The sequence below is a fragment of the Myxocyprinus asiaticus genome, chromosome 7, assembly GCF_019703515.2.
Source record: "Myxocyprinus asiaticus isolate MX2 ecotype Aquarium Trade chromosome 7, UBuf_Myxa_2, whole genome shotgun sequence".
Classification (NCBI taxonomy): Eukaryota; Metazoa; Chordata; class Actinopteri; order Cypriniformes; family Catostomidae; genus Myxocyprinus; species Myxocyprinus asiaticus.
The window spans coordinates 8,650,616-8,674,518 of NC_059350.1; the positions used below are offsets into that span (position 1 = coordinate 8,650,616).

Sequence of the window (23,903 nt, forward strand, 5' to 3'; positions counted from 1 at the left end):
TTGTTAAGATCGAAGGGGCCAGCTGCTATCGTCACAACATCTGATCATGTGACCCAAACAGATCCATGGCTCTCTTGATCCTTTCATCCCCCTTCAGTCCCTCCTCTCATCCTCTAGCACTGGGATAAAGAGGGCGGATCTTTTAACACGCCCTGATTAATGGATCAGACTGACACTCATGGGCATGTGTGCATAAGTGTGAGTGTGGAATTATGTGTGTGTGCGCCTTGTTATCCATCAGCGTGAAATTCAGTTAAACGGTGACAAGGGAAAAGGCGAAACAGGAAGGGCATCTAATTATGGAAACTAATGCCAATGTGGGGAACAATAAAATTCAAGCAAATCCGCACACACATACAGTGCATCCGGAAAGTATTCACAGCGCTTCACTTTTTCCACATTTTGTTATGTTACAGTCTTATTCCAAAATAGATTAAATTCATTATTTTCCTCAAAATTCTACAAACAATACCCCATAATGACAACGTGAAAGAAGTTCGTTTAAAATCTTTGCAAATTTATTAAATTAAAAAATAAATAAATAAATAAATAAATAAAAAATGAAAAAAATCACATGTACATAAGTATTCACAGCCTTTGCCATGACACTCAAAATTGAGCTCAGGTGCATCCTGTTTCCACTGATCATCCTTGAGATGTTTCTACAACTTGATTGGAGTCCACCTGTGGTAAATTCAGTTGATTGGACATGATTTGGAAAGGCACACACCTGTCTATAGAAGGTCCCACAGTTAACAGGGCATGTCAGAGCACAAACCAAGCCATGAAGTCCAAGGAATTCTGTAGATCTGAGACAGGATTGTATGGAGGCACAGATCTGGGGAAGGGTACAGAAACATTTCTGCAGCATTGAAGGTTCCAATGAGCACAGTGGCCTCCATCATCCGTAAATGGAAGAAGTTTGGAACCACCAGGACTCTTCCTAGAGCTGGCTGCCTGGCCAAACTGAGCGATCAGGGGAGAAGGGCCTTAGTCAGGGAGGTGACCAAGAACCCGATGGTCACTCTGACAGAGCTCCAGCATTTCTCTGTGGAGAGAGGAGAACCTTCCAGAAGAACAACCAAGCCTGTATGGTAGAGTGGCCAGATGGAAGCAACTCCTCAGTAAAAGGCACATGACAGCCCGCCTGGAGTTTGCCAAATGACACCTGAAGGACTCGCAGACCATGAGAAACAAAGATTGAACTCTTTGGCCTGAATGGCAAGCGTCATGTCTGGAGGAAACCAGGCACCGCTCATCACCTGGCCAATACCATCCCTACAGTGAAGCATGGTGGTGGCAGCATCATGCTGTGGTGATGTTTTTCAGCGGCAGGAACTGGGAGACTAGTCAGGATCGAGGGAAAGATGAATGCAGCAATGTACAGAGACATCCTTGATGAAAACCTGCTCCAGAGCGCTCTGGACCTCAGACTGGGTCGAAGGTTCATCTTCCAACAGGACAACGACCCTAAGCACACAGCCAAGATAACAAAGGAGTGGCTACGGGACAACTCTGTGAATGTCCTTGAGTGGCCCAGCCAGAGCCCAGACTTGTACCCGATTGAACATCTCTGGGGAGATCTGAAAATGGCTGTGCACCGATGCTCCTCATCCAACCTGATGGAGCTTGAGAGGTCCTGCAAAGAAGAATGGGAGAAACTGCCCAAAAATAGGTGTGCCAAGCTTGTAGCATCATACTCAAAAAGACTTGAGGCTGTAATTGGTGCCAAAGGTGCTTCAACAAAGTATTGAGCAAAGGCTGTGAATACTTATGTACATGTAATTTTTTTTATTTTTATAAATTTGCAAAGATTTCAAACAAACTTCTTTCATGTTGTCATTATGGGGTATTGTTTGTAGAATTTTGAGGAAAATAATGAATTTAATCAATTTTGGAATAAGGCTGTAACATAAAATGTGGAAAAAGTGAAGCGCTATGAATACTTTCTGGATGCACTGTAGAGTCGCTTTCTCTGTCTCACACACACACACACACACACACACACACACACACACACACACACACACACACACACATACAGTTTATACAGTGGTCCCAAAAAGTATCTGGACACTTTTGCCTCATTTGAAATGTCTTAGTCATTGCATTGGGCAAAAAACATATCAAACCAAATGGCATTTGCAAGCAAATTATGCTAGGTGTTTTCTCAGAACTTATTTCACTTTTCATTTTTGCAGTTAATTTTAAGCAACTGGTGTTTTTTAGTGGATGTATGCAGTCAGTAACTCAAGTTCACACAGGTATCCTAGCAGTGTAACCACAGGTAGTTCATGAACATGTCCCATTAACGTTTGACAACCAGAGAGTGTTCAGATACTATGTCTCCACTTTGAACTTACTGTACATCTACTGTTTTCTCTATTACAACCTAACAAACTTCTTCCTGCAAAATGTTTTGCTTTAAAAGTGTGCTTGTGAAATATTTCTTTAAAATAAATGCACCTTCTGTTGATATGATGTTACTTTTAACTATAAATCTCCACTTTCTCTTTCACATTCTTCTTCTGTTTTTGGTGATTCACATTCTTTGTGCATATCGCCACCTGCTGGGCAGGGAGAAGAATTAATAGTAAAAAATGACTTAAATATGGACTATTTTCACAGACCTATTATGACGTGTCTCCGCCTTCTTTAACAAAATAAATGTAGCAAACTTTTTAATATTTCCAATATTCCAATAGTGTAAATTTATAACATTGTACTTTGTATTATATTACCCTGGAACACATTTAAAAAAAAAAATCGGTTACCATAGCTGCGATGAGGCTTCTAACACAGCTGAGGGACTTTGCCTATTTCTGTCTTCTTACTGCTGTTATCCAGCGCTGTATATTTTTATCGTCTTTTGCAAAGCTGTGAAAGCATAATCATTGATTTTTTCTTTTGCTGTTGGAGCAAACAGGTAAGCAAAAATGTAATTTGCTGTGGTCCCCAATTCACCGCCATTCAAGTTTAGACAAATATAATGACATCCGCCTCGCGGCACACGGACGTGTGAAAAGGGTCCATTGATCTTTTCTCACCCACACCTATCATATCGCTTCTGAAGACATATTTAACCACTGGAGACTTGTGGATTACTTTTATGCTGCCTTTATATGCTTTTTGGATCTTCAAAGTTCTAGCCACCATTAACTTGTATTGTTTGGACCTACAGAGCTGAAATATTCAAAAAATCTGTATTTATGTTCAGCAGAAGACAGAAAGTCATACAAATCTGGGATGGCATGAGAGTCAGTAAATGATGAGATAATTTACATTTTTGGGTGAACTATCCCTTTAAGAAATTGAGTTAAAATTGAAGTAATAAACCCAGAGGGGCGTTTACCTTGATTTTGCAACAGGTAAGAAATGTTTTATCAGAAGCTGTATTAGAAACTCCATCACAGCTGTGGTAACTTGTTTTTTGTAATTAATGTCAGGGTAATAAAATACAAAAAGTATAATGTTCTAAATTACTAAATAATAATAATCATAATAAAAATAATAATATAAAAAAGCTGCTAAATAAGGCGATAAACAATATGTGAAAAGGGTCCATAATGCCAACTATGTGAAGTTTTGTGTGTGATACTAAGAATACTGTTACTGGTAGATGCTGCTACTGCTGTTACACAGGGATTTAAATAGTATGATTTGAATAGACTAAGTTTATCACATGTAATACATAATTATGAAAATATGCCAGATGACTCCCTGATCCCCTCCAGAAACAAACACACATTCACACACACACACATGCTCAGGATTCCCCCAGAAACCCCTCAAGGGCCATTTCCCTTAATCTCCCTCTAATATTCACTCAAAAATCTGGCAATCCCTCCATTCCTAGTCATATCTCTTTCTTTTCATCCATCTCCCAAATCAATCTACTCCTTTGTGGCTTCTGTGTGAGAATGAATACTGTCTTTTTCTGACCAGCACTATGATGTCACTGTGAACCTTCTAGAATGCAGCATTCTAGAATGAAGTCCTTTGTAGGCGAACAGAGCAGAGAACAGAGAAAGGACACTGTCCTAAAAGCCCTAAATCAGATATCTGCTATCTGGCATAAAAGGAAACTAACCATTAAGATGGATATAGGACATCTACTAATTTGAGCAGCTAATGTCCAAAATGAACAGTAGGAAAAATCCCAGGACAATGCAGTTTTAAGAGACTATACCATGCATGTATCCACTAATCTAATGATGACAAATTTTCGTCATTCTCTGGTTAGTCAATGAGATTTGACATCTGAAAAAAAAAAAAAAGAAAAAGTAAAGACATAATAAAACAGATTATCGCCGTACGACAATTTAGACTATAGTGCACTGTTTTCAAGTCAACATGAAACAGAGTTTGCAACCGATTTTACATCCGTAATTTGATGTATTTCTGAGTGAAACTAGATATTAAATAGAAGAAAAAAATGTGGGGCTGGACTTGGATTTTATCCATAGGAAATTGATTTGATTGTGAAAAGTGGTCTTTATATGACAGGTGGTTGGAGGGGAAGGGCTGAAAATTAAGAGCTTTTTAGATTTCATAATATTAATTTTGATTGAGGATTACAAAAATCAAACCTTTTTTTCTTTGGAATAACATGTGCCAATGAATTGTTCACAATAAGACCAAGAACGTGTATTAGGAAAGTTTATAGGGCCATTTCTGATTTCGTTTTCATTGTTGTGCATGTTTTTAGTGCAAAAATTAAGACTTGGAAAGAACAGTCTCTGCAAAACCTCTTGAGCCATAGCACAAAATAAAGAACTCACATGTATTGCTTGAGACCGTTTATTGGGGTAAGTATTATTGGAAGTGACAGTTCATTGTTCCCTATACTCAGTAAGCCACAGGTAATATATGGCATCACTTGCTTGCCCCAAAAGTTTTAGACAAAAAAATAAATACAGTTCTCAGCTTTATAACTCCCATGATCACTATTAAATAAGGGGCAGTGGATGACAGTTGAGAAAACTCCAGAAACTGTAGTTCATGCTGATTGGTCATTGCTCAGTTTATTCACCCCAGCTGATCATAAAGATGCCTAAATAAATAGGTAAATGAATGATGTACTTTAAATATATGTGTGACACATCACAAAAGACTGTTTCTTCTGTGGAATTTTCAGTGATGTATTTTAGTGATATCCACACGCAGTCATCTCTGGCATTTGTTGTGGTATTGAAAATAAAATATATAAGTGAAACTAACAGAAACTAATAAACTTATTCACAACATCCAACAATGCAAGAAAACAGTATTAACATCAGACAAGAAAACAGTGTTAATATGGGATTTTCTCTGGTTATGACGTCAAAACGTAAACAGACATGCGCACAACACTTGCAGACACTGAATAAGCCGCCAGAGTGAAGGTAAGGGTGTTTACATGCAGAGCAGAGGGATGCGAAATGAGTAATGGGCAAAAATCTGTGTGCTAAGCATTTTCTTAAACCTTTTATGACCATTCCCTAATGAATGAACACTGTTAAAGGGATAGTTCACCCCAAAATGAAAATTCTATCATCATTTACTCACCCTCATCCCATCCCCGATGTGTGACTTTTTTTCTTCTGCTGAATACAAAGATTTTTAGAAGAATATCTCAGCTCTGTATGTCCATACAGTGCAAGTAAATAGTGCAAAGAACTCTAAAGCTCAAAAAAAGACAAAGGCAGCATAAAAGTAATCCATATGACTCCAGTTGTTTAATCCATGTCTTCAAGCAATATGATAGGTGTGAGTGAGAAACAGAGCAATTTAAGTAATTTCTTACTATTATTTCTCCCTGCCCAGTAGGTGACAATATACATGGAGAATGCAAGTCACCAAAAACAAAATAAGAAAAATGGAGATTTATAGTAAAAAAAAGGACTTCAATACCCACACCCACACCTATCATATCTCTTCAGAAGACATGGATTAAACCACTAGAGTCATATAGATTACTTTAATTTGTTGCCTTTATATTCTTTTTGGAGCTTCAAAGTTCTGGCTACCATTCACTTGCATTGTATGGACCAACAGAGCTGAAACATTCTTCTAAAAATATTCGTTTGTGTTTAGCAGAAGAAAGAAAGTCATACACATCTGGTATGGCATGAGGGTAAGTAAATGATGAGAAAATTTACATTTTTGGGTGAACTATCCCTTTAAAAGGCATTTACATGACCTTACAGGTTGTCGGGTTATTAAAAATAATCGTATAAGATCATGCATGTAAATATATGTAAAATGTACACTTAAAACTTTTAATTATATGTACTTGTTTTCTTCCTTTGAGGGGTTCAAAACTCCACTGTAATTTGCACCCAGACTGAGAGGGTGATGCTAAAGAGGGGGTTTTTAAACTATTTAACTGCTTATTTGTTATTTATAAAAAAGTGCTTGGCATGTACTTCATGCAGTGAAGTTTTATGACGCTCAGACCGTGCAGCAGAAGTGTGCTGGTTCGAAAGTGTTGGAGTATTCCTCTTCCAGAGGGATCTAAACTGCAGGAACGTCATGCTAGCCACACTAACATCAACAACAAGTATAGAGGCCCTGCGCAAAAATGAGGCACAATATCTTTAAGACATTATCAGGAAAGGCTACTTTACAGGGGAAGCGGCAAAGTGTAGAGCTTTGCTGTAATAATTAGTACTTTTATTAAAAAAGACTATTAAAATATGCTACCAAAAATAGTATTGGTTTATTTAGTGGTCTGGTTCAGTATATATTTAGGACACATTATTAAAGGTGGGGGATGCTTCTTCACAAGTACTTACAAAAATGTCAATGTAAATGTTAAGGAACCATAACCGTAAGTGGAATTGGAATCAGAACCAGAATTATGGACCAAAGAATAGTAGAAATGTTGTAGTAGTGTTTGTTGGACAGGTACGTTTATGTTCATCAGAGGATGTTAAAGTGCATTTATGATTGTTCAGACGTTCTAAATCTTTTCCAAACTCCAAAACAAATAAATACAGTATGCAACAGAGTTTCGTTTTGCCCCACACACATAAAAATACCATGCATTTACAAGAATGTCAGTGATTGAAGGTGGGAGTTACTTTGAGAGAAACTCAGAAAGACAGAGCAAGAGACACCAGCAGTGGTGAGGTGTGTTAGCTGGCCTAAGCATCTGTAAGGCATTAGAGAGGATGAGGGAAGGAACGGCCTCACGAGGTGAGAGAGAGATGGGGAGGACAGAACGTGTAGAAAGGAGAGAAACGGGTGGTCCTTCTAACCAATGACCTCTGACATTCATTGCTTACAAGAACCTGAACAAGACATATTTACATGACAGAGTGAGATGTGAAGAAAGAAAGCAAGCAAGAAAGAAAGAATGCATGCACTTGGTCCAGTAAAACTGAGTCATTTTCCTTGGCCGTTACACAACTACATAGAGCAATCATCAAGCCTAACAGTTCCTAACAGTAAACGCTTCTTGATGCAGGACTTAATGACTCATCAGCAGAGGTGGGTAGTAACGTGCTACATTTACTCTGTTACATTTACTTGAGTAACTTTTTGGAGAAAAAAAAATAGAGTAGGTTTAAAAGTGGGTACTTTTTACTCTCACTCAAGTAAATTTCTAATGACATTTTTGTACTTTTGCTTTGTTACAATGGGCAGCATTCCTGTCGTTACATTACTGGGTTTAATTTTTTTTTTAATCCCCTTTTCTCCCAATTTGGAATGCCCAATTCCCACTACTTAGTAGGTCTTCATGGTGGCGCAGTTACTCACCTCAATCCGGGTGGTGGAGGACAAGTCTTAGTTGCCTCCGCTTCTGAGACCACCAATCCGTGCATCTTATCACATGGCTCATTGTGCATGACACCACGGAGACTCCACATGTGGAGGCTCATGCTACTCTCCGCGATCCATGCACAACTTACCACGCACCCCAATGAGAGCGAGAACCACTAATCGCGACCACGACGAGATTATTATTAATTAAAATTGAACTACTGGGTTTCATATAATTATGCAATAAATGAATGCGTAATTTATTGAGAGATTATTGAATGGGACTTTTAAGACAGCGGAAGTTCACACAGCAGCACGTACTGTCACAGACTGTCACTTAAGCCGAGTCCATCACTGCTGCTGAATCAACCTCTTCAAACTAACTGAAACACTTTCTTCGCTCTGCACAGTGAATAAAATAATAGTTTCGTCATGCAATGTCTTCATTTAACACCAAGACAAGCAGATATTTCAAGATTAAAATTGCAGCTCCAATTTAAGGCAGCACACTGAGGTAAGCTGTGGCTCTAATGTTAACATGGGCTTTTCTGTGTCATTGTGATGGTCATTTTCAGGGTGATTCTGTAAATATGGGCTCTTGTAACATCAGTTTTTAAGTGTACATCTTTAAATCTGCAGCAATATATCAGTGCGCTTTGTCCCACATCCCGCATGTCTTGAGCAGTATTTGCACATTTAACCTGCGTCCTCGCAGGTTTACTGTAAACTATCGCAGCTAATTTGGGTGGATTAACTGTATAAATCCATGTAAACATCCACGTTAAGTGTAAATGCCTTTTGCTCTGCCGATCACGTTATTGACAACTGGAGCGCAAACAGACAGCATTTCTGTGCAAGGTGCCCTACACAGGCTGCGTACTCTGCATTTAGGGAGCGACGGTACTGTGTACAGAACTAATGATCTAAATTCTTTCAACACTGAAAACTGTAAGTACACTGAACTAACAACTAAAAGCTATGAAATAGCGAAAGTAGGCATTAATAAAACGTGACCTTGCTTTGGTTTTTCCCTGTGGGACATTGTTTACGTTTACACTGTAATAATTACTAGAAAGGTTTCCAAACCTCTCTTCTTACTGACAAATTCATCCAGACTGAAAAGAGCCCTTAAAGGGATAGTTCACCCAAAAATTCTCTTATCATTTACTCACCCTCGTGCCATGACTTACTTTCTTCTGCAGAACACAAATTAAGATTTTTAGAAAAATTTCTCAGCTCTTTTGGTCCATACAATGCAAGTGAATGGGTGCCAATATTTTAAGCAAAAAAAAAACAAAAAAAACAAAAAAACAAATCACAAGTCAACATAAAAGTAATCCATAAGACTCCACTGATTAAATCCATATCTTCAGAAGCGAAATGATAGGTGTGGATGAGAAACAGATCACTTTCACATTCTTCTTCTTGTGTTTTTGGTGATTCATGTTCTTCTCTGCATATCGCCCCCTGCTGGACTGGGAGAAGAACTTTGATCTGATATTTGAAATATTGATCCGTTTATCACCCACACCTATCAAATCACTTCTGAAGATATGGATTTAACCACAGGAGTCTTTTTGGATTACTTTTATGGTGCCTGCATTTGCTTTCAGGGGCATAAAAATGTTGGCATCCATTAACTTGCATTGTACTGACCTACAGAGCTGAAATACTCTTCTAAAAATCTTAATTTGTGTTCTGCAGAAGAAAGGAAATCATACACATCTGGAATGGCATGAGGGTGAGTAAATGATGAGAGAATTTTCATTTTTGGGTGAACTATGCCTTTAAAGTGATAGCTCAACTATAATTTAATATTCCATCATCATTTCCCAACCCTCATGTTGTTCCAAACCCGTGTGACCTTCTGTATGCTGTGGAACCCAAAAGATGTTAGACAGAATGTCAGGGCCTGACAGTCTCGATCACCATTCACTTTCAAAATATATATATGAAAAAAAAAAAAAAAAAACATTCACTGAAAGTAAATAGTGACTCATGCAGACATTCTGTCTAAAATCTCCTTATTGTCTTGCATGGAAGAAAGTCATACGGTATTGGAACAACATGATGGTGAATGATGACAGAATTTCCATTATTAATAATAATTCTGTAATACATGTTAAATGTGTATTATGTAATGGAATGTAGGGAGTTTACGTCCATTATGTTATTTGTGAAAGTAATGAGTTACTCACTACTTGAGGACTCTTTTAATTGGATACTTTCTTACTCTTAAGTAATTATTTATGTTAGCAATTTTACTTCTACTTGAGTACAGTTTTTGGCTACTCTACCCACCTCTGCTCATCAGAACACTGTATTTTTCATAACATGCTCAGGGACTGGTTTGGTAAAAACGTTTTTTTTTTTTTTCTTCAAACACTTGTAAGCAGTGAATATTCTTTCTTTGTGTGAAAAGGCCATTTGTCTAATGTATAAATGGACTGTTGTTTCCCCCTTGTCTTTTTTTTATGTTCCTGTAGTTTAAGTGGTAGAGCATGCCGCAAGCAACGGCAAGGTCATGGGTTTGATTCCCACACATACTGGAACACATATCCTTGTAAAACATGTAAAAAAACATGTTCCAGTACCCTGACATCGACCCCAATTGGCCAAGTTACTGATGAGCGCTATCTCCCTTCAGACATTTTTGCATCAATTCAAATGTGTTAACCTTTTCATGTGTAGCTACTGATAGCACGTTGCAAGAGCAGCCTCAGAGACACTGGTTCTGGTCTCATTGAAACCAGGAGCTAATCCCATTCACCTAATCAATAATGGGTTTGGATTAGGGAGTACAGTTAATAAAATATGCATTTTCTGTTTGAATGTATTTCATAAATTACAAGTAAAAATACAATTTACTTCACAATTAGCTTTTGGCACCACTCTGTGGACATTTCCCCCAGAAAATGGAGCTTGCACGTGTCCATACATTCAACAATACTTCCAGCTTCGGCCACTGAAGGCAGTGGTTAAAATTTCAGTAAACACAGACTAATTCAACTGAAGAACTTTTGACTTATTGTCGCCGAATTCAGTGAGATCAGTCTGGATAAAAATGTAGACACTGAATGCACTGTAAATTGCTTTGGATATAAGTGGCAGATGAGTAAAGAACTGATATTTGCTTTAAAATCCAATATATTGTTTATTTCCATATTATTCAACTTAAGCCAATCATTGGTCAATAGTTCACAGCAATCCATTTTGCAAATAAAATCACCAAACAGTTCCAGATTTATTATGAGGGATTTTCTAGGGACGCGTCAATGTACATGTGTCAGACGGGGGCTTTGAGCGCCTCACTTTGGTTGCATCGCGTCATGTACAAAACGTATTTAGGTCGCTATGTCAAGTTAAATGTAGTTTGAAACTTAGAAAAGCACGTCTTGAGATCCATGCATTCGGATTTGCTGTGTTTGAACGCAAGAACGTGTTCTCATAATGTGCTGTCTGCTGTCAGTGAATGTGGTTTGTTGTTCTCTGAATAAGCTGTACGTTGCCTATACAGCTGGAGTCTTGCTTACTGCCCCCTGGAGAAAATAGGTTGTACTTCAAGCTTAAATTGCTCCGATGGTAGGTATATTCCTTATTACGGTCCGGGAACATGATTAATTGCGTAATTTTAGTTAGCTATTTTTTATATAGTTAAATCACACTTAATTAACGTGTCAAATTTACATGCCTAATATATATATATATATATATATATATGTCCCTATTTGTGAGGTTCAAATTGTGTCCAAAGTTCTTTTGCATATGCAGTTTGTCCATTTTTAACAGAATGTTCAATACTTTTGCATTACATATTTTTTTGGGAAATGGTTATTTAATGCTACTTTGCAAATTTATACCGAAGTTCAAATTATCAGACCTCTTTTATACCTTATGACTAACCTCTGCATTTATAATTGCAATTCAAAGTTAGTTCAAAGTTAAAGTCCTGTTTCATTTGGTGTATCTGTATAAACCTTTGTCCTCTCTCTGTGTCTCTTTCTCTTTGTCTTTGACTGATCATCTAATCAGCCCCTCAAGCAACAGCACTTTATATGATTAACTGCCTTTATCCTGCACTAACCCCTGTAGAGCCACACAATAATCTGGCACTGTGACCAGTGACCACCTGGGTCTACTCCTAAACAAAAAACATTAAATGGACAGACTCCACTAAATTAATCCGCCACTGAATTCCTAAAAATCCTTAAATTACTTTAAGCTTTTTGTTTAACAACAAGCCACACCTTTAGCATGCCTTTTGTACATTAAATTCACATTTTGATGCAGAGTATTCTTAACAACATTGATACATTTGGACACTTATGGCGCAAAAGCATATGAACGTCATTTCGTTGGATAACAAAGTATAAAACCAAGTACCATTTAAACAAAGATAAAGATTTTTTTGATAGGTTTTAAGTGATAAAACAATAGTAGTGTTCGGACACTTTCTGGATGTCAAATTTTAGTGGAACATGTGCATAGTTAATGTGATGAACGACATACAGTGTGTGATTCTATGAACCTGAGAGGAGCTCACTTCATACACCCACTAAAAATGAGCTTGGGACCAGTTGGTTAAAAGTCATTGCAAAAATGATGAAGGAAAGTGAAGTTAGTTCTGAGAAAAGATCTAGCATCATTTGATTGCAGATGCCACTTGGTTTAATATTTACTACCGAATGCAATGACATATGTTAATTTTAATCACTAACTGTCTATATACCTTTCAGGGCCACTGTATCTATGTTTGGACATGTACACTGTACACATACATACTGTATGTAACATGTCAAGTGTTTTATTCCAGGTCTGGGATCAGATGTCACCTGTCCCCTTTGAGGGGTTTAAGTTAGATCACCTCTCCCCCTTATTTAATTACCCAGAAGAACTACAGGTTACCCAGCTCAGGATTTACAGCAGTCCATGAGGGAATACACAGCCAACCAGAGACCATTTATCTTACCAGCTAATCACAAAATGCTCCCCTGTAGAGAGTCAACAAAGAGAGAGACAGTGCAAGGGTCTGCTCAACATCTGATGGTTTAAAATAGCAAACGTCTGTTTGCGGTGGAAATCTGATTCTGATCATTACCATCTGTCTCTGATGTAAGTGTACATGTTCAGTGCATGGAATAATGGACAGAAAGAGAAAGAGAGAGAAAGAACACCCCAGAAGTTGATTTGTAGCGATAATCTTTCTGTTTAGGATCAACTTCATGGTTTGAGAATTTTAAGGCTTTTCCCTCTCAAGATCTCCCTTCTATGCAATTGTAAGCTAATGTGTCACACAATGGCAACAGTAAAATTAACATATTTCAGTTCACTACAAATTGGTCCACAAAAACACTACAAAAGTATCCAAAAGTTCTGTTGCTATGAAATTAGGAACAGTTTCTCACACATTTCAGCTCGGACTGTACTGGATAACAGTTTTTGAGTGGGCCAGGAAACACACTTAAGGGTAAAACCACATGCTGCCATATTCACAGATCTCCTGGGATTCCAGCAACTTGTCTGGGAGCTTTGGAAATGTAAGGAATTCTGTCCAAGTGGAAATAATGTGTCTGACAAGAAAGGCAACCAGCCAGCCAGAGTGTATTTAAATAATGTGTGTGTGTGTGTGTGTGTGTGTGTGAGTGAGTGAGTGAGAGACATTAACATTTAATGTTACTATGTTTTGGCAATGTAAAGCTTTTTTACTATGACAATAAAGCTATTTGAATCTTTGAGAGGATGATCTGCGTCGGTATGCGAGTTGAGTTCCAAAATGTACTGACAGCCTAGTCAATGCATAAATATACAGTTCATTTTTCTACTTTTAAATATGTTGAGAATTTGTATTAAAATGTGGTGTTAAATTAGTATTAATTTAACTTCCACAATTGTGTATGTACATCACATTTGCTATCTATCCATCCATTCATTCATTTCAGCTTTGAACAACCCACACCTCTCGACCAGCATTCAACATCAACAAAGCAGTTTGTAACTTCCACTCAGGGTTGTGGACTCGACTTGGACTTGAGTGACAAATTGAATGACTTGCGACTCGACTCAACATAATCAAAGACGACTTGCGACACGGCTTAGACAACAATGACTTGCGAATTGACTTGGACTCGAGTCACAAATTGGATGACTTGCGACTCGACATAATCAAAGAAGACCTTCTTGTGACTCGACTTAGACTTTGTCAACAATGACTTGCTACTTGACTTGGACTCGTGTCGCGTGAATTGGACTTGACTTGGACTCGAGTCGCGTGAATTGGACTTGACTTGGACTCGAGTCGCGTGAATTGGACTTGACTTGGACTCGTGTCGCGTGAATTGGACTTGACTTGGACTCGTGTCGCGTGAATTGGACTTGACTTGGACTCGAGTCGCGTGAATTGGACTTGACTTGGACTCGAGTCGCGTGAATTGGACTTGACTTGGACTCGAGTCGCGTGAATTGGACTTGACTTGGACTCGAGTCGCGTGAATTGGACTTGACTTGGACTCGTGTCGCGTGAATTGGACTTGACTTGGACTCGTGTCGCGTGAATTGGACTTGACTTGGACTCGTGTCGCGTGAATTGGACTTGACTTAGACTTAATTCAAAAATTGGATGACTTGCAACTCGGCTCAGCATAATCAAAGAAGACTTGCAACTTGACTTAGACTTCGACAACAATGACTTGTGACTTGACTTGGACACGAGCCCTCTGGAAAGACTTTATACTTTCTAAAACCAAAGATCAGAGTTGTACATTTAAAAATGTGCAGCAAAGCAACAATTAATTTCCCCCAATAAACAATTTATTTAATTTTCAAATCTGCATTTCCACGCTCCACAAATTAGACATGACAGTAGGACCAATTTTGAAGATTACACATTCAAGGATGACACAGCCAAAATTAAACCAAAGTTAATTTCATTTGGATATAAAGAACACAATAATAAAGGCAACAAAAGGATTGCAACATGTAATAATATATAAACTATAGTAATTAATACTCGGGACACTAATTTGGGTAAAGAGCACTAATGAATTGTTGAAGACTTGATGCTTAAAGTTGAGGACTTGACTTGGATTTGCCTGTCTTGACTTAGGACTTGACTTGAGACTTGAATGCAAAGACTTGAGACTTACTTGTGACTAGCAAAACAATGACTTGGTCCCACCTCTGCTTCCACTAACATCCAATCTAGAGCAGCATGACCACTCATACAGATAGGAAATAGTGACAGCTTGTGGTCAAAGGCGGTATTACCGTTACACTTGAGAATTAAATCATGTCAGTATGGAACAGGTGTAGGCCACCTATAGCACACGTGCCAGCATTAGCACGCGGAGTTTTATTTATATAAATTCCGCACCTGCATTCCAATCTACATCTTGATGTAATCCTTCCTCATGATCACACAGCATTTTTTCATGAGCTGAATGGGAGACTAAACAGACTCGTGCAGCACGTGCAAGCCATTCGCACATCACGAGCCGGCAGCGCTTCACGTTCGGTTAATTGCGCAAGTAAACGCGCTCACTTTGCTTCGGACAGCCTACATTCCGTGTTTCATTTGATTCTTTTAGCTTTTAGAACAACATGTGAAGTAATAAGGAAAACACCACTATTAAGCCTTGAGGTTTTCGACCCAGCATACAGGTACACCCTCCTTAAACCATGGTCACACTCAAAATTACATTAAACGATTAAGAGAGAAAACAAACCCACATCGTGGGGTTCAAAAGTCTTTAAGTCTATTCAAAATATAAATTAAAACTGTAAATAAAGTTTTAGGATTTTGCAGGTGCAATTTTGTACAAAAGGACAGGTTTTCTTTCATCAAAGCGCTTTCACTTTGCAAGATCATGATTATATCGTAATCAACGGGTTTTGCACACATTTTTTAAACTGTTATGCTTATAATATCATTTGTAATGAAAAATAAATGATTAAATTAGAAAAATGCCAAATAGAAACATTTTCACAAGTCGACTCAAATTTAGGAAAATCACATTCATGCCCATGTTTTGGCACTCCATGTCAAAAAGGTTGCCGACCCCTGGTATAGAATGTTATTATTTTCAAACTCATGTATAATGCAATAAAGTTTTTTTTTATTTTTTTATCTACACTTACATTTTTGGTTAAATAAAAATTATCAGTACATAATGACATTTATGTGTAGAATTTCTTTTTTTTTTTTTTTTTACAGATATCAGAAATGAAAAAATCCAAAATGTATGTAAAAATGTTAAATTAAATGTTCCAGATATTTCTTAAATGGTTTAAAGAAAAATTATATCTATTGAAGGGGAAAACACTGAAAGGGGTCTGACTTTATACTGGTGTTCATGACCATTCTGAATGAGTTTCAATACATTATCACCCAGGAATATGGGAGTATAATGAGGGATTTGTGTTTGCACCACAGCATGCACCTGGTCCAGTAAAACTGAGTTATATTCCTTGGCAGCTATACTGTTGCTGAGCATTCATCAATAAGGAATTAGTCTGAAAGATGACTCATCAGACCCCCTTTTTTCCTGCTTCGGCTTGTTACAGTTTAGGAACGTTTGCTTTGTGTTTCCATATCTTTCTTATAAGACTTTTTTTATAAACACATGATCAATTTGGGGTTCGGCATCACTGCAAAACAGAGATCTGTAAGGATGACATCTTTACTGTATGCCTTTTCTGTTTGAGCTGCAATTTGCAGTTCCACCAGCAGATGGCTCCAAATATTAAAAAAACAAGTCAGTTAAAAAAACAAAAAAAAAAAAACAGGCTTTGTGATTTTGGTACAGTCACCAGGTGTTCGCTGGTATTTATCTTTCTATTCAATCTTAATCTTATCCATCTAATCAAATTTCAAATTTCATATTGATGACATCTTATCTAGTATCTTAATTTGACTATTAGAGACAACGGCGTAGATTTGGCTTGAACATTTGGGGGGTTGCAGCATGAAGCATTTACATGTTTCCATTGATCAAGGTGGTGGTGGGGGGGTTACCTCCCCCATCCCCCCCGGAATCTACTCCCTTGATTAGAGAAAGTTTGTCTGCACATGACTGATTATCAAAATATCCCCTGTAACATTCAAATGGGAATATAAAAAAAGAATATAGAAGAACTATGAGTCAATGTTTTTTTAAGGTACCCACAAAAACATTTAAAAATCACAAAATTAGCTAATTTCTAAAATATCAAGACTAATGGATGATTGCAGACTTAACACCGATTCACAAATACAGTCAGTATAGCACATAGCCTGCTGGTGTCCTCAAATCTGAGCACAAAATGTTCGACTGCTAGAATTCAACGTCTGATATAGTGTGGCACGAATTACGAATCAGTTGTGACAGATTCTAAGCTTTCAAAGAGCATCTTTGATCATCTCAGATGGACAGAGTTCATGCCCTCCAGCTGCGTTAACAGAGGGGTTTAATTGTCAACAGTGCCCTACGTTGTCCCTAAGAGTTGCTATGGAGTACACAGAGTACAAGTACTAGAATCAGATTGAATGGCAGTCCTAAAACAAACACACTAACAAAACAAATCTCGGGTCCGTTCGTTTACCATGAACACGCTGAAGGGTGGATGATATTGTGATTGACAGAGTACAGGTCTGGAGCCAGTTACGCTTTTGGACTGTTCTTGAAAGTGGCCGAGCTTTCAAGATCAAGTGTGCTCTGTGTGTGTCTGTTCTTTGGGGAATTCATTTCCTGGTGGACATCTTCGGTGAATCAATAATTCATATCCCTCTAAAAACAGATACACCAGCAACACACTCTGCACACACACTAACACTGCACAAATGCATCTCAAATTTCACCTTCACTTCAACTGTCCTGATGATGTAGGCTACCACATTCAACAATTCAGTGAACTCCATGACTCCAAATATCACTTGAAGACAAGTCTGCGTAATGTTACTAGTTGACCATGTTTCAAGTGATAACAACCTAGCAACATAGTAATAATAGTTCAAAAGCAGTACTATTAAAGAGGCTTTCTTGATGCAGACTAGTGACAAACACACAGATATCTGATCAACCACTTTTTGGCCAATTTGAGATTACCACCATTGGTGGAGAATCATGTCTGCTTGGCCAATTAATAGAAGTGTTAGGGGTCGTTCACAAGGAAGGCGTACTTCCACAAAAAAAGACAGACACCACAGCACAAAATGAGCAGAACGCAGATGTCTCGATACATTTTGAACAGTTGAAGTTGATTTAAACTTGACAGCTCAAGAGTCATGCGGTTCAACAGACAAAGAAAAACTTTTTAAAAAAAACAGCACAGATGGATGCAAAAATGCGTTTTGTGTAAACGGCCCCTTAGTTTATCTGTTCCAAAATATACTAATTGCTTTGGCAACAGATTAAAAATGTTCAGTGTTTTTAGTGAATCAAGAATAAATATTGCATAAAATACATGTTTGTCTGATTTCAGAAATGTTCATTTCGTTTCAGTCTCAATTGTCATTGCATTATATACAGGTGTTAAATCAGCCACCCTGCTCTCTAGATATCACAATCGGCCATTTAAAAAAACATATTGGTCAACCATCCATTTCATGCATTTCATTAAAGAGCCCATATTATGCTCATTTACAGGTTCATTTTATTTTGGGGGTCTACTAGAATAGGTTTGCATGCTTTAATGTCAAAAAACACATAATTTTTTTCATACGGTACATTGCTGCAGCACCTCTTTTTCACCCATGTCTGAAACGCTCTGTTGTAGCTCCTGTCTCTTTAAAGCCCCCTTTTCCGAAAAGCCCAGTCTGCTCTTATCGGTCAGCTGGCCCAGTCTGTTGTGACTGGTCAACCTCTTGGAGCGTGTCGGAAATGTAACGCCCCTTACCATAACCGCGTTTCAGCTCCCGAGGCTTCTTGAGCAGTGCATTCCTGAGGCGGGCATTATGCAAATGTGTTACATAGTGACATAGCTATGTCACGGAAGTAATGGCTGGACTGCAAACCAGGCGTTTTAGGCAGTTCAGGAGCAGTGTTTTCTGTGGAAGAGAGTAACTCCCTTTGGCGTGGACTTTATTCTTTGTAACTTTGCAGACCTTTAACATGCACAAACAGATATATTACACACTACAGGAAAGGTAAAGTCACAAAAAGCATAATAGGGCCTCTATAAAAAAAATAAAAATAAAATAATGGTCACTGCAAAACATTTAATATCATATAAAACCAGCAGACATATCACAGTGTAGCTCAAGACTAGGTGCCCACTGAAGCTAAGCAGGGTTGAGCCTGGTCAGTACCTGGATGGGAGACCTCCTGGGGAAAATTAAGGTTGCTGCTGGAAGAGGTATTAGGAAGGCCAGCAGGGGGTGCTCACCCTGTGGTCTGTGTGGGTCCAAATGCCCCAGTATAGTGATGGGGACATTATACTGTAAAAAGGCACTGTCCTTTGGATGAGACATTAAACTGAGGTCCTGACTCTATGGGCATTAAAAATCCCAGGGCACTCTTGTAAAAAGTAGGGGGTGTAACCCTGGTGTCCTAGCCAAATTCCCCCCATTGGCCCTTCTCAATCATGGCCTCCTAATAATCTCCATCCATTAATTGGCTCTATAACTCTACTCTCTCTTCTCCACCAATAGCTGATGTGTGGTGAGCATACTGGTGCACTACTGCTGCTATTGCATCATCCAGGTGGATGCTGCACACTGGTGGTGGTTGAGGAGAGTCCCCTGTTCACTGTGTAAAGTGCTTTGAGTGTAGTGTCAGAAAAAGCACTATATAAATGTAACACTCAACTAAATCTTTGCAATTTATATAGTTTTTTTAATGTATCAGAATGCACAGCTACTTTTGAATGGCCGTCAATGGACAAAGATGCTTTTTTAGCAGCAAAATAGTGTAGTTATGATATCTACAGGCAGCGGCTAACTGCCTCGTGCTAAACAGCCAAACCTTGACCCTTTGGAAAATCTAACAATGGGCTTCAATGACATTAAGCTCTTAATCAATCGCAACAAAGTCAGCTGAAAGCTGATTGGCTGCAGGAATAAATCTGTTTGATGGCATGTACAGTGCATCCGGAAAGTATTCACAGCGCTTCACTTTCCACATTTTGTTATGTTACAGTCTTATTCCAAAATAGATTAAATTCATTATTTTCCTCAATTCTACAAACAATACCCCATAATGACAACGTGAAAGAAGTTTGTTTTAAATCTTTGCAAATTCATTAAAAATAAAAAAAATCGAAATTAAAAAAAAAAAAAAAACATATTTACATAAGTATTCACAGCCTTTGCCATGACACTCAAAATTGAGCTCAGGTGCATCCCGTTTCCACTGATCATCCTTGAGATGTTTCTACAACTTGATTGGAGTCCACCTGTGGTAAATTCAGTTGATTGGACATGATTTGGAAAGGCACACACCTGTCTATATAAGGTCCCACAGTTAACAGTGCATGTCAGAGCACAAAACAAGCCATGAAGTCCAAGGAATTTTCTGTAGATCTCCGAGACAGGATTGTATCGAGGCACAGTTCTGGGGAAGGGTACAGAAAAATTTCTGCAGCATTGAAGGTCCCAATGAGCACAGTGGCCTCCATCATCCGTAAATGGAAGAAGTTTGGAACCACCAGGACTCTTCCTAGAGCTGGCCGTCCGGCCAAACTGAGTGATCAGGGAGAAGGGCCTTAGTCAGGGAGGTGACCAATAACCCGATGGTCACTCTGACAGAGCTCCAGCGTTTCTCTGTGGAGAGAGGAGAACCTTCCAGAAGAACAACCATCTCTGCAGCACTCCACCAATCAGGCCTGTATGGTAGAGTGGCCAGATGGAAGCAACTCCTCAGTAAAAGGCACATGACAGCCCGCATGGAGTTTGCCAAAAGGCACCTGAAGGACTCTCAGACCATGAGAAACAAAGATTGAACTCTTTGGTCTGAATGGCAAGCGTCATGTCTGGAGGAAACCAGGCACCGCTCATCACCTGGCCAATACCATCCCTACAGTGAAGCATGGTGGTGGCAGCATCATGCTGTGGGGATTTTTTCAGCAGCAGGAACTGGGAGACTAGTCAGGATCGAGGGAAAGATGAATGCAGCAATGTACAGAGACATCCTTGATGAAAACCTGCTCCAGAGCGCTCTGGACCTCAGACTGGGGCGAAGGTTCATCTTCCAACAGGACAACGACCCTAAGCACACAGCCAAGATAACAAAGGAGTGGCTATGGGACAACTCTGTGAATGTCCTTGAGTGGCCCAGCCAGAGCCCAGACTTGAACCCGATTGAACATCTCTGGAGAGATCTGAAAATGGCTGTGCACCGACGCTCCCCATCCAACCTGATGGAGCTTGAGAGGTCCTGCAAAGAAGAATGGGAGAAACTGCCCAAAAATAGGTGTGCCAAGCTTGTAGCATCATACTCAAAAAAGACTTGAGGCTGTAATTGGTGCCAAAGGTGCTTCAACAAAGTATTGAGCAAAGGCTGTGAATACTTATGTACATGTGTTTTTTGTTTTTTTTATTATTATTATTTTTTTATAAATTTGCAAAGATTTCAAACGAACTTCTTTCATGTTGTCATTATGGGGTATTGTTTGTAGAATTTTAAGGAAAATAATGAATTTAATCCATTTTGGAATAAGGCTGTAACATAACAAAATGTGGAAAAAGTGAAGCGCTGTGAATACTTTCCGGATGCACAGTAAGCGGCACTGAAAGCCATCTTAACTCTCCTGCTGTCCACATGCAAGTTAAGAAATACATCTGTGAAGTCACTCCACTGAAATAGATCAGCATGCCAGCACACACCAGCGGATGTACAGGATGTATGCTACTGCTGAAAATCAATAGATACGGGAGAGACATCCAGTACATTTATGTGACCAATTATATATACTGCACTGCTACACATCCATATCCTTTTCTCAGCTCCCTTCCTCTGCCCTCAGCAGCTGTTTAGTACAATCTGTCTGGACCCTGAATTTACAGAGTTAGTGCATACTAGATTGTTTACATTTTCTGAAGAAGAGGGGAATGGTGCATGTGCATGCCAAACTTATGGATAGTTGACAGGGTGTTAATATTCGGTTGATAAGATGTTCTGAGTGCAGTTTAGTGTGTTGCTTGATCCCAGCTAGGGTGTTCTGGGTGGTTGCTAGGTGGTTGCTTACTGGTCCAAAGCAAAGATCAGGTCCCTCCTTAAATCTAAGTATATTTTAAAAAAAAAATTTTAAAAAGTCCCGTTTTATCATCTGCCAGGAAAAAAATCATAGTCCAGTTGCTTAGATTAATAACACATCTCTCCTTAAAGGGATAGTTAACCCAAAAATGAAAATTCTTATTATTTACTCACCTTCATGCCATCCCAGATGTGAATGAATTTCTTCTGCTGAACACAAAGATTTTAAGAAGAATATTTCAGCTTTGTAGGTCCATACAATGCAAGTTTTGAAGGTCCAAAAAGCACATAAAAGGCAACATAAAAGTAATCCATAAGACTCCAGCGGTTACATCCATGTCTTCAGAAGCAATTTGATAGGTGTGGGTAAGAAAAATATCAATATTTAAGTAATTTTTTACTCTAAATTCTCCTCACAGCCCAGTAGGTGGCAATATGCACAAAGAATGCAAATCGCGGCTGTTTGAAAATGAATATATCTTGTAAAAAAAAAAAAAAAAAAAATAAGACGTACAAATGTATCTGTCATATTGCTTCTGAAGATATAGATTTGACCCCTGGAGTCTTTTGGATTACTTTTATGCTGCCTTTGTGTGCTTTGAGCTTAAAAGCTTTGTAGACTTGTGCTGTATGGACCTACAGAGCTCAGATATTCTTCTAAAAATCTTTGTTTGTGTTCAGCAGAAGAAAGAAAGTCATACACAGACATGGCATGAGGGAGAGTAAATGATGAGAGAATTTTCATTTTTGGGTGAACTATCCCTTTAACAAGCGGCACAATTTGAAGTATCATTCATGAACGCAGTACAAAAGGTGGAGGACAAGTTACATGCCAAAGTTACTAAGCAGTGTTGGGAAAGTTACTAAAAAAGTAATCCACTACAAATTAATCATTACTTTTTAAAAATGTAATCAGATTATTTTCATAATTATTTCAGCAAAAAAGTAATCACATTACTAATTACCTTACTTTTAGGTAACTTTCTAAAACACTTTTCACAGAAAAGCGTTCAAAATAATGTCATAATTCCTCCTCGTCCAATGTCACGCCCTTCAGTTGTCACAGAAATGCAAACAGACGTACAAATACAAACATAGCGACGTTCATAGACGGACATAATTCATATTCGAAATGCATTATACACTCAGTAAATTATATTGTTTTAGATATGTGCAACCAAAGTAATGTACTTAAAAGTAATTAACTAAACTGAAAGTCAGTAACTCTGACTGTAATGTATTACATTACTTTTTTATTAAAAAGCAATTAGATTACAGTAACTACTTACTTTGTAATCAGATTACACCCAACACTACTTAAGTTTAATAAATGTCAAACTTATGGTTAGGGTTTTCAAATCCCTAACGCAAAATATGAGCAATAGTAATGCTTGTCTTGGCAAGCATCACTAATGATACTGTAGCATCACTACTTAATGAAAACACTTACAATATCAAGTGTCTACTAATTGACATGTAATCAACAGCTGCATACTATGTCTTTAATCTAAATTATCCACACAAATCCAGGCAGCCACATGCATGCAGATGACACACACACACACACACTCTCTCTCTCCCTGTCACACTCACGCTCTCTCTGAATGATCAGGGTCCCCGTTTCATTTTGATTTACAAACTGCAGGTCTGACAGTGATTCAGTCCATACATTTGAGGCTCAAAGACATCCTCACCCAGCTTAACTTGAAACACACACCCCTATTAGATACAGCTCAGTCTCTACATCTCTCACTCACTCACACACACACACACACAATGCTAAACCTTTATCCTTAGTAACTAAACCACCAGTAGAAACTCAGCAGCAGAGGTGAGTGACATTAGGCTAATTACCATTTAGCAGCAATATGTGTCATCTATAACAGAGCTCTGGCAATTAACACGTTTTATGTGAGCAAGTTATCAAAGCAACATGAAAGAGAAAAAAAACAGTTTCCGAACATCAGGGACAAAACATCGCTAATTTACTCA

At 38.4% G+C, this 23,903-nt stretch overlaps 1 protein-coding gene across 5 annotated transcripts in view; it reads right to left on the reverse strand.

Annotated features, from left to right (window-relative positions):
• Positions 1-23,903, reverse strand: part of sh3pxd2aa (SH3 and PX domains 2Aa) — a 165,105-nt gene that overhangs the window by 65,726 nt on the left and 75,476 nt on the right. The gene's annotated exons all lie outside the window — the stretch shown is intronic.